Below are 13,038 nucleotides of genomic sequence, written 5' to 3'. Positions count from 1 at the left end.
TGACCACAAATCTGGTCTGCTGCAAGAGCAGTATATTTGTTCAAAATGCTCAAACCATCTCTCCATTATTTATATACCATTTCTGATGTCCTGCCTTAACCTGCCTTCTCCAGGAACCCTGTGAAAACAGTCCAACACTTCATAGTTCTTTCTAAATTATAGTCTTTCACCCACTGATTCGTATTAAATTTCCATGTATCTTTGTTGTATTTAGAGTCAATTTCATTTATCTCATATTCAGTAAAGCCTTCCTTACCTTTGTTTTTGTCAGATAATAAGACTGTATGTTTTCTTCAATATAACTGTGAGTTTCTAGTTAATGTATCAATTATGTGTATTAAATGACATGTCTAAAACTGAAATATATTTAATTATGTACCAATCAGCTAACATAAATATGACAAAGGGTACAGGACCTTAATCTATATTTACTCCAAGAGCTATTCAATACTCATGTTCACTAATTTAAGAATAGCAGGACATAATGAGTGACATATATGTGTGTGTGTGTATATATATATATATATATATATATATATATATATATGTGTGTGTGTGTGTGAGTATATGTACATATATGTATGTATACATGTATATCTCACATAGACAAATATGCATAGAGTCATACATGTACACAGAAATCAAAATAGATATTTTGCCTTTAATGGCTGCAGATCTTATCCATGCTATTTGAAAAATATATTTTTGAGTAGTAAAATACAACAGTTTGGGCTAGTGTTAAACTCTGAGGTAGAGATAGTACTTATTATGTTCAAGGCCTTAGATTTGATAACAGGACTGCAGATAAATAAAAGTATAAATAAATCATCTTTTCTTAATGTCCAAACTCTGTTTAATAGCCCGACTTCAAAATATTTGTAAAAAATATATAAATGAATGTATATGTGTTCAACCCCAACCCTAAGGAGTCAGGGAGAGAGAAGATAGATTGAGACTAAATATTTGACAACTTAGAAAGAGACTTCTGTGCCTGCAACCTAAGTCATCTTACCGGTTATGCTTTCAGAATGCATAGAAAAAAATAACGCATAAGAAAAAATGAAAAACAACTGTCAAAAGGAAAACCTAACTTGTCTGGAGGGAAAAGACATGGAACACGCTGCATGAAACAACTAAGGCCTGCCTGTGATGCTTAGCGTGGGAGGGAATCTTTTGTCTTATGTTCTACTTTAACAATAAGTCTAAGAAGTGAGAGAGAAGAGAGTCACAGATGAAGAAGAGGGGAGACAGAGAGGGAGAGAGGGACAGGGAGAGAAAGAGAGAGGGAGAGTGTGAGAGAGAGAGAGGGAGGGACTGGAAGAGAATGAGAGACTGAGAGTAGGAGAAGGAAATGGGGGAAGTGAGAGAAATGGGGAGATAGAGATGGAGACGATGGAAAGAGAACTCACTACTGAATAGAGCAGAGAGAGGTAGAAAAATGATGGATAACTATAATGGGTGTGGTAGATATTTTGACATACAATAAAAATTAAAGTGAGCCAAGATTTTCTAGTTATTTTTCATTTATTTTATTGTGTTGAGTACACTGAATGATTTTCTTAGAAGGAAAGTACTTTAAGAAGACTTTTCTTAGAACAGGTACAAATAATAATGACTTACTACTACCATTCCCGAATCTCGTCAGATGTAGGCTTCCCAAACTTCATTGCGCATCACGCCACCCTGAACATCACAGCTTATAGCAAGACAATGTAGGGATCATCCCCGACTTAGCAGTTATTAATTGAACATATTTTTGCTATCCCGGGTCTGGCAATCCAACAGCCCGAACGTGGTAAACAAACTTCGCTTCATAGCTTTGAAGTCTTCTCGCTAGTTTTCTCCAACTTAGAAAAATTACACTATTTATAAAAGTGCATAAATTGTAATTTAAGTTAAAAAAAAGCCTTGAAATTTTTATCAAAAGCATTCAAATTACTCTCTCCCCAGGTCAGCTAATGAGTTGTCAGGAGCTGGCCCCTTACTGTAGCGCACCTCCTGCAGACTAAGACAGTTAACCATGTTTTCATCAAAGGAAATGCTCATTAGTAGAGCTTTCAGAAACTGATTTGATTATAGTTTCACTTGTTAAAGTGAAATATTTTGAGCTCATTAGGATGATTATGATTCAAGGTCATCGTTTGAAGCCAGTCCTGTCAATATAAGATAAATGGGTCCTCATCTTTCCCCTTCTTTACGTCTGTGCTTTTTAAACTCTTCTGTGTAAAACTTCCATAGCCATAATTAATTTTTAGTTCTTCTGTTACAAAGCTGCTTAAAAAAAAAAAAGAACAAAGATTTTTGGCTACCAAAAGGGCCTTGAAGAACTATGAAGAGGAGGAGGAGGCTATCTTGTTTTAGAAGAATCAGAGAAAAACCTTGAAAACTTCAGCCTTTGAAAGGGAGTGAGTCTCTCCTTGACCTTTGCAGTTTCTAAAAGGTGCTTTGTACATAATTTTGCATGTACTCTTTCATCTCGAAACTATAAAACTAAACTGAAAACCACCCAAGAACTACCAGTAGTTTAATTAAACATCTCTTCCTTTATGGCACAAGATGAAGTTAGCACCTTTTAAAGCTCTTTCCTTTCTTTTTCAAAATCTCGAGTTTAAATCTCAGAGTGTTAAAGAGCCACTTAGGCATTAAAAGGCTTGACGCTAACTTCTATCACATAGTCGTTCTAACAGGAATCTGGCCCATGAACTTCATTGGTCAAATATTACCTTTCCCTCAACACTGAGATGAGGTTATAGGTAAAGCAAGCAGTTTAAAAAAAAAAGTTTTGATCTTTCAGGCAATTCAATCTCCAATACAATTCACTTGAATTCAAACCCACATTGAGCAGTAGATAATATTTGACAAACCATAAAAGTTGACCTTTCAGGTAATTCTTTCAGTTAATGGCTTGTTATTACTTTTGTAGAAAAAAGATATAACTTGTCTTTTTTTTTTAACTAATAAGCCTTTAAAATGATTTCCAACCTCATGATTTTATTTTTAAGATATTGTTTAATAAGTTAAAGTGTTCATATTTGAACATGCTATTCTATGAAATTTGGCCCAAAGGTTAGTCAGCAGTGCTTTGGGAAGCAGAGAGGAATCTCAAAGCAATTAATTTTGTATTTTCCCATGAACTTTATGGCTTTGGTGAACATGAAATTTAAAGCTTAATTATGAAATAAGTTTTTGTTTTGGCTTGCTTCTTTAAATGAACCTGAACACTTCAGAAGCTAGTTAGATACTACAAGGCTTGAAAGTCACTGTGGATAGACCCTTCTGTCATCACGAGCAGATGGTAAAGCCAGGAACTGAAATCTCAGGACTCTGATACTGGTCGAAATAAAGTGATATGAGTTCTGTCTTAGGTCCTGGAAGGGGACAAAAAACTCTTAAAGTCATTGAAGGTCATTGGTAGATTCTCTAAAACTGATAGTAATGTCTAATTAGACACTCTCTGGTAGTTCAAAAAGGGATAGTATTATCCTCTGCCTTAAGAATTCATCCAAGGGCACCTCTCAATCACTTGGAGAAGCAAAATGTTTGTCAAGAGAATCTGTCTGTTTCAGAGACTTCAGACCTAACATAAAGCCGGCATAAATAGTAGACAAGGTGAGCCTAGTGGTCGCCATGGCCACTGTGCACCCTTGCTTGTAGAGCAAGTGCTTTATGATGATGGTCCATTTGGCTATTGCCATTTAGAGCACCCTTAACTCTTTAGATTGCTTCATGTTTCTGTGGAATAAACACTAATATCTTTAATACTACACTGTGTGTCACATCTAAATTCTTCTCCCCCAAATTACAAGCAAACTGAGGGGAAGCCAGACTGAGATCACGGTGAGACACACCAACTAAACAACCTAGATATGTTTTTTTTTTTTTAAATCCACAGCACATGACAATCAGACTGAAAAAGAGAAGGTTTGCTTTAATGAGTAACAAAGATCTCAGTCATGAGGATGAGTATGCAAAATGCAGCATGATGGCTTTAAAGCTCCTCAAATGTGAAGGGGGAGCCATTGCATCACTGAGAGGTAGGCTGAGTAAAACACTTGAGAGTGTGACTCAAATTACTTCCCCAAATTGCTGGTGAAAACCATTCTTGGATTAAGGAAAAAAAATTTTGATGACTTTGGTTAAACCAGTAGGAATCTTTTTTAAGTGTAAACTATTGTAATAGGGATAGGAGCCAATGGGTTGGAATTTTTAGGTTTGGAGAAAAACTAGGTTCAACTCTTGAATACAGCATAGGCAAATGAAAAATTATAGTCAAAGAGCATACTAAGGGGCATTATATAGAAAACTACTTAGGCATCACAGTTAAAGGGAGATTCTTACTAAACTGCCAAAGATTCTTGCTAAACCCAAGCCAAAATTAACAGATGAATCCTTGAGGATGATGAAGAAGGAGAAAACCTGATAATGTAAAAAGAGTGAAGGGAAAGATGGTAAGCCGATATAGCAGGACATTTACTAGAACAGTGTATATCTAAACATGGAAGGTAATGGAAGACTATGTTGAAGACATTCTAGGCAACATATATTGCTTTTGGCCCATAAGATCTTTGCTACTTGTTTCCACTCTTTCTTTTCATCCCTGACATCAACTGTGGCACCAGATTACTTCAAATAACATTTATAATCATTGGAACACAATTTATTATATACAACTCTTAAATGATTTACTATTCTTTAGGGTGTTTAAATAACTGAGTTTGATTATTAACCTGTGAGCATTGCCTAGCACCTTGTTTATTCAAAATCAGGACTCAGATGCACTCATGCAAAGAATAGATGTTTTTAAAAGTTGTATTAGCTTCCTGACAGTTTAGTAAAACCTGGATTTATTATTTTACCCCCTCTTTGAACTCCTTCTAGATCCACCTCTTTCTTATCCATCCCAACTTCCTGTCCTTTTTATTTACTTTAAGCTTCCCAGGAGGATGAGTTTCTGCTGCCCAGATATTTTGGGTTGTGTGATCTTTTCATTCATTAATTGTATCTTGAATTCTTTTACATATGGAAATATGATAAAATTATTTGAACTGATACAGTCAAATAACTTCAAATTCAACTCCTTCAGACAAGGTATGATAAGAATCTGTCCTAAGTTAAGAACAATAGATGATTGCAAACCTGGAGACTACTGATTGGCACTTTTAAAGAAGAAATTAAAATGTGTGAGCTTCAGTTTTTTATCATTGGGCTATTAAGGAGAAAATAATCAATTGATGAAAATTATGTGGGACAATGCAAAACCATGAGGAATGGTGGAAATCTCACACAGCAAATCAGTTCTACATACAAATGCAAAGCTAATTTGGAACTATTTTAGGAATTCTACGTAGAGGTGTAATTTTGAAGCTGAATGTTGGAACGCTCAAATGTGCCTGAAATGGTATAATATTTAAATTAACTACCAAATACTTACTTGTAGGATGTTATAGGAAAGTGATAAATGGATGATGAAATAGGGAATAATAGAGACATGAAAAATACCTATGTATACTTTTTAAAATGAAGGTCATCTCCAAGTATCACTTTGCAGCACCTCTCACTGTTTTTGAAACTATTGTTTTAGTTTTAAAATTTGTGCTCCAAGTGTTGGGCTTCTCTTCCAAGATAACCAGTTTCATTGCACTATATGTCCCCCCAACAGACACACATAGACACACACACACACACACACACACACACACACACACACATCCTAGTATTTGTTGAGAAATATCCTCTGCTTTGTCTATTGTTAGATGAAATATTATATAGCATTTGCAAATTCAAGCTCAGTGTGTATTGCATAAGGTAGATAATCTATCCTGATATGCATAAACAATTTCTATAGGCTTGAGCTTGGAAGCATAATGAAAATACTTAGCACTTGTCAAGGAATTAGTGTCACTAGGTAAAGTATCCTGGCTGTCCATTAAGAGACTTCATTGTGTAGCCCCATTTGTAAAACTGCCAAAGTTTAGTCAACTTTTTGTCAAAAGGATTCTATATCTTTGGCATGAATATATGATTAAGACTTTTACATGTGATATATACTCAAAATATCAATTATATTGCCTTAGTTTTGTTTTCTGTTGCTTTCTGTTCCTATGCTAAGATTCCCATAGAAAAGCATCTTAATGGCAAAGAGATATATTTGGATCATAGTTCCAAATTATAGTCCATCATTGCTAGAGGTGTCAATGGAATTCAAAGGAGATAATTGCCTACATTATATCCACACTCAGGTAGAGAACTCAGGTAGAACACTGGCAAGCAGTGCTCAGATAGCTCACTCCTTTTCCCTCAGTCTAGAGAGCCTGGTCCATGAAATGGTGCCATTCACTTTCCAGGTTTATCTTCCCAACTCAATGAACCCAATTAAGACATTTCACCCAGATGCTTGTGATTCCTGTTTCCAGGAGACAGAAACATGAAGATCTCTTTTAAGTTCAAGAACAACTTGATCTGCATAGTGAGTTCCAGGCCATCAAGCTCTTTATAGTGAAACCACCTCTTAAAGGGAGAAAAATCAGATGTGTGTGTGTGTGTGTGTGTGTGTGTGTAAGACAAAAAGAGCGAGAGCGAGAGAGCGAGAGAGAGCGAGAGAGAGCGAGAGAGAGAGAGAGAGAGAGAGAGAGAGAGAGAGATCTATAGGTCAACACAACCTAGACAATTTCTCCCTGAAACTCTTTTCCCAAGTGAGTGTCAAGTTTTCAGTTTAAGAATCTTAGGAATCTAATATTATTCTAATTGAGGATGTTTGCTTGTCATTTATGGGCAGCCAACCTCATCTTCACAGATTCTCTTCCCAAGTTTTATGTTCCAGCCTTTGTCAGCATTCCTTTACTCCTCTTCTTTATTTGATTGACAGCTTCCATCTTTTCTGCAATATCCTGCTGTGTTCTTAAAGCTTTTCAACATTACCCTAATAGGGAATTAACCTTCATTTTCTTTTAAGATGAGATGTTATTTTCTGAAGGAATAATCAGCAAGATGTGATTCTCTCTCTCTCTCTCTCTCTCTCTCTCTCTCTCTCTCTCTCTCTCCCCCTCTCCCTCTCCCTCTCTCTCTCTCTCTCTGTGTGCGTGTTTGCATTTATTTGGAGAAAGGTGAACAGTCAAATCTTAAAGAGACAGCTGTTTGATCAAGGCACTATTGGAAAATTCATAGTTAATACAAGTGTGTACTTTTAAATTATAACTTGAACTTGTGAGAGAAGATATTAAATTCCTCTCTAGTTTCTTCTGACTTCACATAGATAAGAAGTTTCACTTTAGCCACTGCTATTTCACAGGAAGTCCATCAATTAAAATCCACTGGTATCCCCATGTGTAAGATAACCTTTCAGTTGTTATGGCTGAGGAAAGATAACCGCCAAAAGCCAGTAATGCATACAAGTGTGGGACAGGAGAGAGCGGGATGCATGTAATACATGTCTGTGGTGGCATGAGTCAAAAAGTGTAGCCAAGTATGCACTGTGAACCAGAGAGCTAGTAAAAGTAAGCTCAGTGTTGAGGGGATATCTTCGATCTTTCAGGAGAGAGGAGACACTGGTTACCTCCCAAGAGAAAACTGTGCTCCCTTGCTTCTTTCTTCCTGTCCTTTCTCTCTCCTTCCTTCCCTCCTTGTTACTCACTTTCCTTTTTTCCTTCTTCTGTCTCTTCCCTCATTGATCCGCTTCTCTAGTTAATCTGGTCTTTTTGCTTTTTGTTCTGTTTCTCCCTGAATTTCTCTCCTTGGGCTACATTAATTAAGTTATTCTAGTTTAGCTTTTACAAGTGGCAAAGTCACATGACATAAATTCTGTTTTTATGGTCAACTTGAAGTACTACCATGAAAGTATCCAGTGCATACCTCAGTCCTTCTAAACAGCTAAAAAACAAAACAGCAAACAAAAAAATGTCAAGTTGACCATCATGATAAGTTAAGTTAAAGAATGTAAGAGCATAATTGGATTTTGGTTTTCTGAGATCCTTCTTAATCGACTATTGAATCAGAATGATAAAAATCAGCTTTAGGTAACATAATAAAAACCACAACAGTCACAAAAACATGGAATTAATGGGCCAGAAAATTTGATGCTTAAATCATGAATAATTATAGTGGTTTAAGTATGAATAATGAATGGTAAAACTGGGGGCTTTCCTTATTGCTGTCCTTACTTAATAGCCACCAAAGAGAGGGAGCTTTTTGTCATATATTTTCTATGGGAAAATAGACATACTTCAATACAAATACAGAACAAAAGAGGGGCCAAAGATGTGTGATGTGACATTTTTAAATAATCTTTACCTACTAAGCAGAGGGTAGTACTCAAAGGGAACTGCAGTGGCTAGTTTTGATGTCAGCTTGACAAGAGTTAGTCATTTGGTAAGAAGGAATCTTAACGGAAAAACAAATGCCTCCAAAGTATTAGCATGTTAACAAATATTTAAAGTATTTTCTTTACCAATGATGGATGTGGGTGTGTGCATGGAGCGAGGTGCACTTAATATGGACCAATGACACATCTGGGCAGGTGACCTTGAGCTGAATAAGACAGTAAAATGTGCAATCCAAAAGGAGCAAGCCAGTAAGCAACATTCACTCATGGCCTGTTTTAGTTCCTGCCTCTAATTTCCTGTCCTGAGTAAATGTTGAAGCTTCCCTACCTTCCCTCAGTGATGCAATGGAAAGTGAGAGTTAGAAGTTGAAACAAGCCATTACCATTCCAAGTTGCTGTTGGTCAATAGTGGTTTATCATAGCAATATAAACTTAACTATCTCCTCTTGATTATCTGAAATATTACAGAATGTTTGGATGATATTTGAAGTTAGACACAAAACAAAGAGAGATGTAAGGCAAATTTAAAACAACATTAAATAAAACACTAAAAATAATAGTAGACTAAAGGCTATGTGGGCAGGGGACAAAGACAAAAAAGAGGAAAAGAAAGATCAGACATGGGATAGTAAATTCTTAGTGCATGTTCCTCTCAGCTCATGTGTTCTGACAAAGGGTGTATTTTGTGTAAAAAGCCAAGTTAAGTCTACATAGATAGAAAGTAATGTTATTGTCACTTTCAACCACTGTAGAGTAAGCATTACAAAGTCTTTATAGCTTCAGTATAGTCAGCAAAGTGATGACCATAGAATCTACACGAGACGCAGAGACAGGTCTGTAAGGAGAAAGTATACACATTAAAGAGGACCTGCTTTCTTATGTAAGTTAAGCTGCTGGTGATGCCTTCAGGCATCAGAACATTAGCAATGATTCCTGTATTTGCCCTTCTTCTTATATTATCTACAACAAGATGGAAGATTTCAAATCACTTTTTCTGGCCCTAAAAATAAATCTTAACATAGCAATAACTTAATCCTTTCCCCACAGTTAAAGTAACAAAACACAAGAAGATGATACAAGAAATATATAAAGCTACATAAAAATTGTTATACCTCAACTAGAAAGATAATTTTTCAAAAAAGATGTCCCGGATCATAGGAATAGTAGTTTTACGATGTGTCCTATAAGAACAGTTGTAGTAGTTGGATTAAAGGTTAAGCATTTTGGGGAATGTTCTATGATTTTATGAAGTTTCCATTAGAGTCCACAGCTTGTCAATCTTTAAAACAGAAGAAGAAAAACTGAAAAGAGGGAGATCATACTATACACAGAAATTCCGTATCTGAGCCCTGTGGTTACATCAATGACAGTTCACCAAGCTCAAGATAGCCTGAGATTATTCATTAGTTATCAAAATCATATTTATGACATTAATTTATCATCTTTCCCTTTTATATTGCAAAAATTATTCTTGGACATTTTTATATATTGTATAAAGTATATAAAATAGGGATGACCAATTTTGAAAACAAACTCACATTCAGATGGACTCAGAAGAAAAGTCATTGAAGTGTTTAACTGCTTAGAGAAGGTATTTTTATAGAACTTCCTAATAATTCTTAATTATCCTATATTTCCTTGAATAAAATGCATGTAGATAGCAACAGAGAGGAAGTAGACAAGGCCAAGGAACCAGTTCTCAGATAGTGAACAGGGATCCATGCATGCAAAACACGAACCTACATAAAGTAAAATAAGCAAATCTTAAATAAAACCACTGTTTCTCTGAAGATAAATCTTTCAACTGACTCACACCTTAGAGAAGTTAACATTTTATTAATGTGAGGTCCTAAATGCCTCATAGAATAACCCAAATTGAACTCATAATGTGACTCCTCACAATAAGAAGCATGGGATTTTTAAAGCCAGGTACCATTTGTCATATAAAGAATAATATTGCTACCAAGAAACCAGTGCAGAAAATCCCCAGTACATGCAAATGTGGTTCATTGACATTTCACCATATAAAATGTACACTCTCTTCTAATTCTTTCAGCCTGTGATATGATGTCAGTAGTTGAATGTATTATAGCTCAGAATTCAGGAGTAGTTTCTAATTCTTCAGTTCTTGTGTAACAAACTTTGGGATAGAATATCTCCTTGCTCTTAATCTTCAGTGATGACAAGAACTGTGTTAGGAACAAAGGATCCTGGAATATATATGACCCTTCATTAGTCTCAACTTGAAGACAGTTTCGTTTCTCTGAGGAAGGTTCTTAATGCCTTTTCCAGTGAGTTCGATGTAATGAGAGGAGACCAAGGAATCTAGAGTTCTGTTCTTCTACAGTAACAGCTATGACAGACCACTTCTGAAGTCTAAGGGCAATTATTTTAGTACCCAGTTTCTGGATTTCATTTTTTTCACTCTGAAACAATATATTTGTGAAAAGTGTTTGATTTCAGTTCTTTCCTTTTTTTTTATTCCACCTCAAATTTCAAGTCAGTAGTTTTGATTTTACAGACTTTTAAAATTTTTCTTTATGATTATTAGGTGAAAGAATGTTTAAAATAAGTACAGTTACTTTATTCAGGTTATTTCATTTAGGTCCAATACATTTATGATAATTGTCGGGAAATAAAACATTTTTTTTTATTTTATTGAAATTGACTATTGAAACCATGATGCAACAGACATGCCTGTGCTTATATAGAGTACACAGAGTGAGGAAAATTTCTAGTCACAAAGATAGTCACTAATTGAGAAAAATGCCTACTTTTAAGTTGAACAATTTGAACAGAGAAGACAATGATAACCCCAGCAAAACCACAAATGTTGAACACATAGGGTTAACTTTTCAAAGAAAACAGATATATAACCTATTTTTCATGCAGAAGGCTAGTAATGGAGGTGTGTACAACCTGTAGGATAAAGCCACACTAATTTCCAGAGGCAGGACGATAGCTATCCAAAAGCCCAGATGACTACTCCTCTGCCTACAAAACCACACTAGATTGTCCTCTAGGTCCTCAAGTTAACCCATGCAGCCTATCTACAGATCCTATCTTCCTGGAAAAAGTGAAATGGACTTTGAAAAGAGTTTCAATATGCCTCGTTGTGCACATGGGATTGGGTTATACCAGAAGACATTTTTCCAAATTGTATTGTATGTAAATATGACTAAAATAAACTTCTTGCTGTCAGATTCTAGAAGCTGGGATCAAAACAAATGTGTTGAACCAGATTTCCTACTTGCCTCACAAGGATCATTACTCTCCCAGCTCTGGTGGTCAGAGACAACCTCACAAATGATTAGAACATAATTGAAAAATTAGTGATGGATACGTGCATAAAAACATATGTGATAGAAAACAAATTAAATCCAAAGTGAATCTCCATAGACAAATGACTTCTGTAGATGTACAGAAGCTTACTGAGTTGTATAAATTTGGGTTCTTGCTAATTTTGGTATGTGCTGATTTTTTTTTCATTTGCAACATTTTTTAAAAATTATAAACCAGTATTTTATTTTTAATTATTTTGTTTACATTTCAAATGATGACCCCCTGTTCAGTATTCCCAAAGTTCTTCTCCCCATGCACCATTCCATTCACCTATGAAAGGGAACCCTGCCACACCCCACTCCACCTTCTGCTTTCCCTGAGTCGCCAAGTCTCTACAAGATTAGGCACACCCTTTCTAGCTGAAGCCAGACAAGGCAGTCCTCTGATACATATGTTCCAGTGGCCTTGGACAAGCCTGTATATGCTCTTTGGTTGGTGGCCTAGTCTCTGGGAGCCCCCAGGATTCCAGGTTAGTTGACCTATCCCTAGTCACCCATTCCTTCATTCTCTGCAACATTTTTCTCCCTGTATTTCTTTTAGACAGGAACAATTCTGGGTCAAAAGTTTTCAAGGTGTGTTGGTGTCCACATTCCTCAACTGGGAGGCCCTAAATACTGAAGGTGGTCTCTACAGGTTCTATCTCCTCACTGTTTGGCATTTTGGCTAAGGTTATCCCATTACAACAATTTTAAAAGAACAGAAATACTAATAATAATAGAAAGGAAGGACAATATCTAAAAAAATCCATATATAGTAATCAGAAAGAGCTATACATCTGCATGTGCTTTCACTGATGTGAATATTCCATCCCTAGTACAGGAATGCCTAGATATGTTGAGTTGTGCCCAGCTTTCTTTTTATGACCTAAACTTGTACTTAGAATTGAGAATTCTTCTTTGTCTTTGCCCATGACTGCTCCTTTTTTCCTTACTTAAGCCATAATACACACACACACACACACACACAAATACAAAATAAAAGTCAAACTGAAAACGGCAAAATTGAACACCTCCATATGGGGTGCAAGCTCTCATTCTCTCTTTCTCTCTCTCCCCTCTCTCTTTCTGTCCCTCTCTTCTATCTATCTATCTATCTATCTATCTATCTATCTATCTATCTATCTATCTACACCTCTACCACATTATACACACACCATATATTATTATGAATAAACTGATTTACTCATTGTCTGAATTCCATCTGTCATTTAATTACTCATTTATCTACCTGTATATTCATTCACCCACTATCCATATATCATTTATTCATTCACCTCATTGAGTGGTATTTTCCTTCTTCCCCAAGGAAGATCAACTTGCACATTGTGAGCTATGGCATCCCTGTCACTTCAATGAGAAGGAATCCACTGTTCCATAGAA

The sequence above is a fragment of the Grammomys surdaster genome, unplaced genomic scaffold, assembly GCF_004785775.1.
Source record: "Grammomys surdaster isolate TR1022 unplaced genomic scaffold, NIH_TR_1.0 169, whole genome shotgun sequence".
Taxonomy (NCBI): domain Eukaryota; kingdom Metazoa; phylum Chordata; class Mammalia; order Rodentia; family Muridae; genus Grammomys; species Grammomys surdaster.
Note: the sequence above shows the minus strand (reverse complement) of the source record.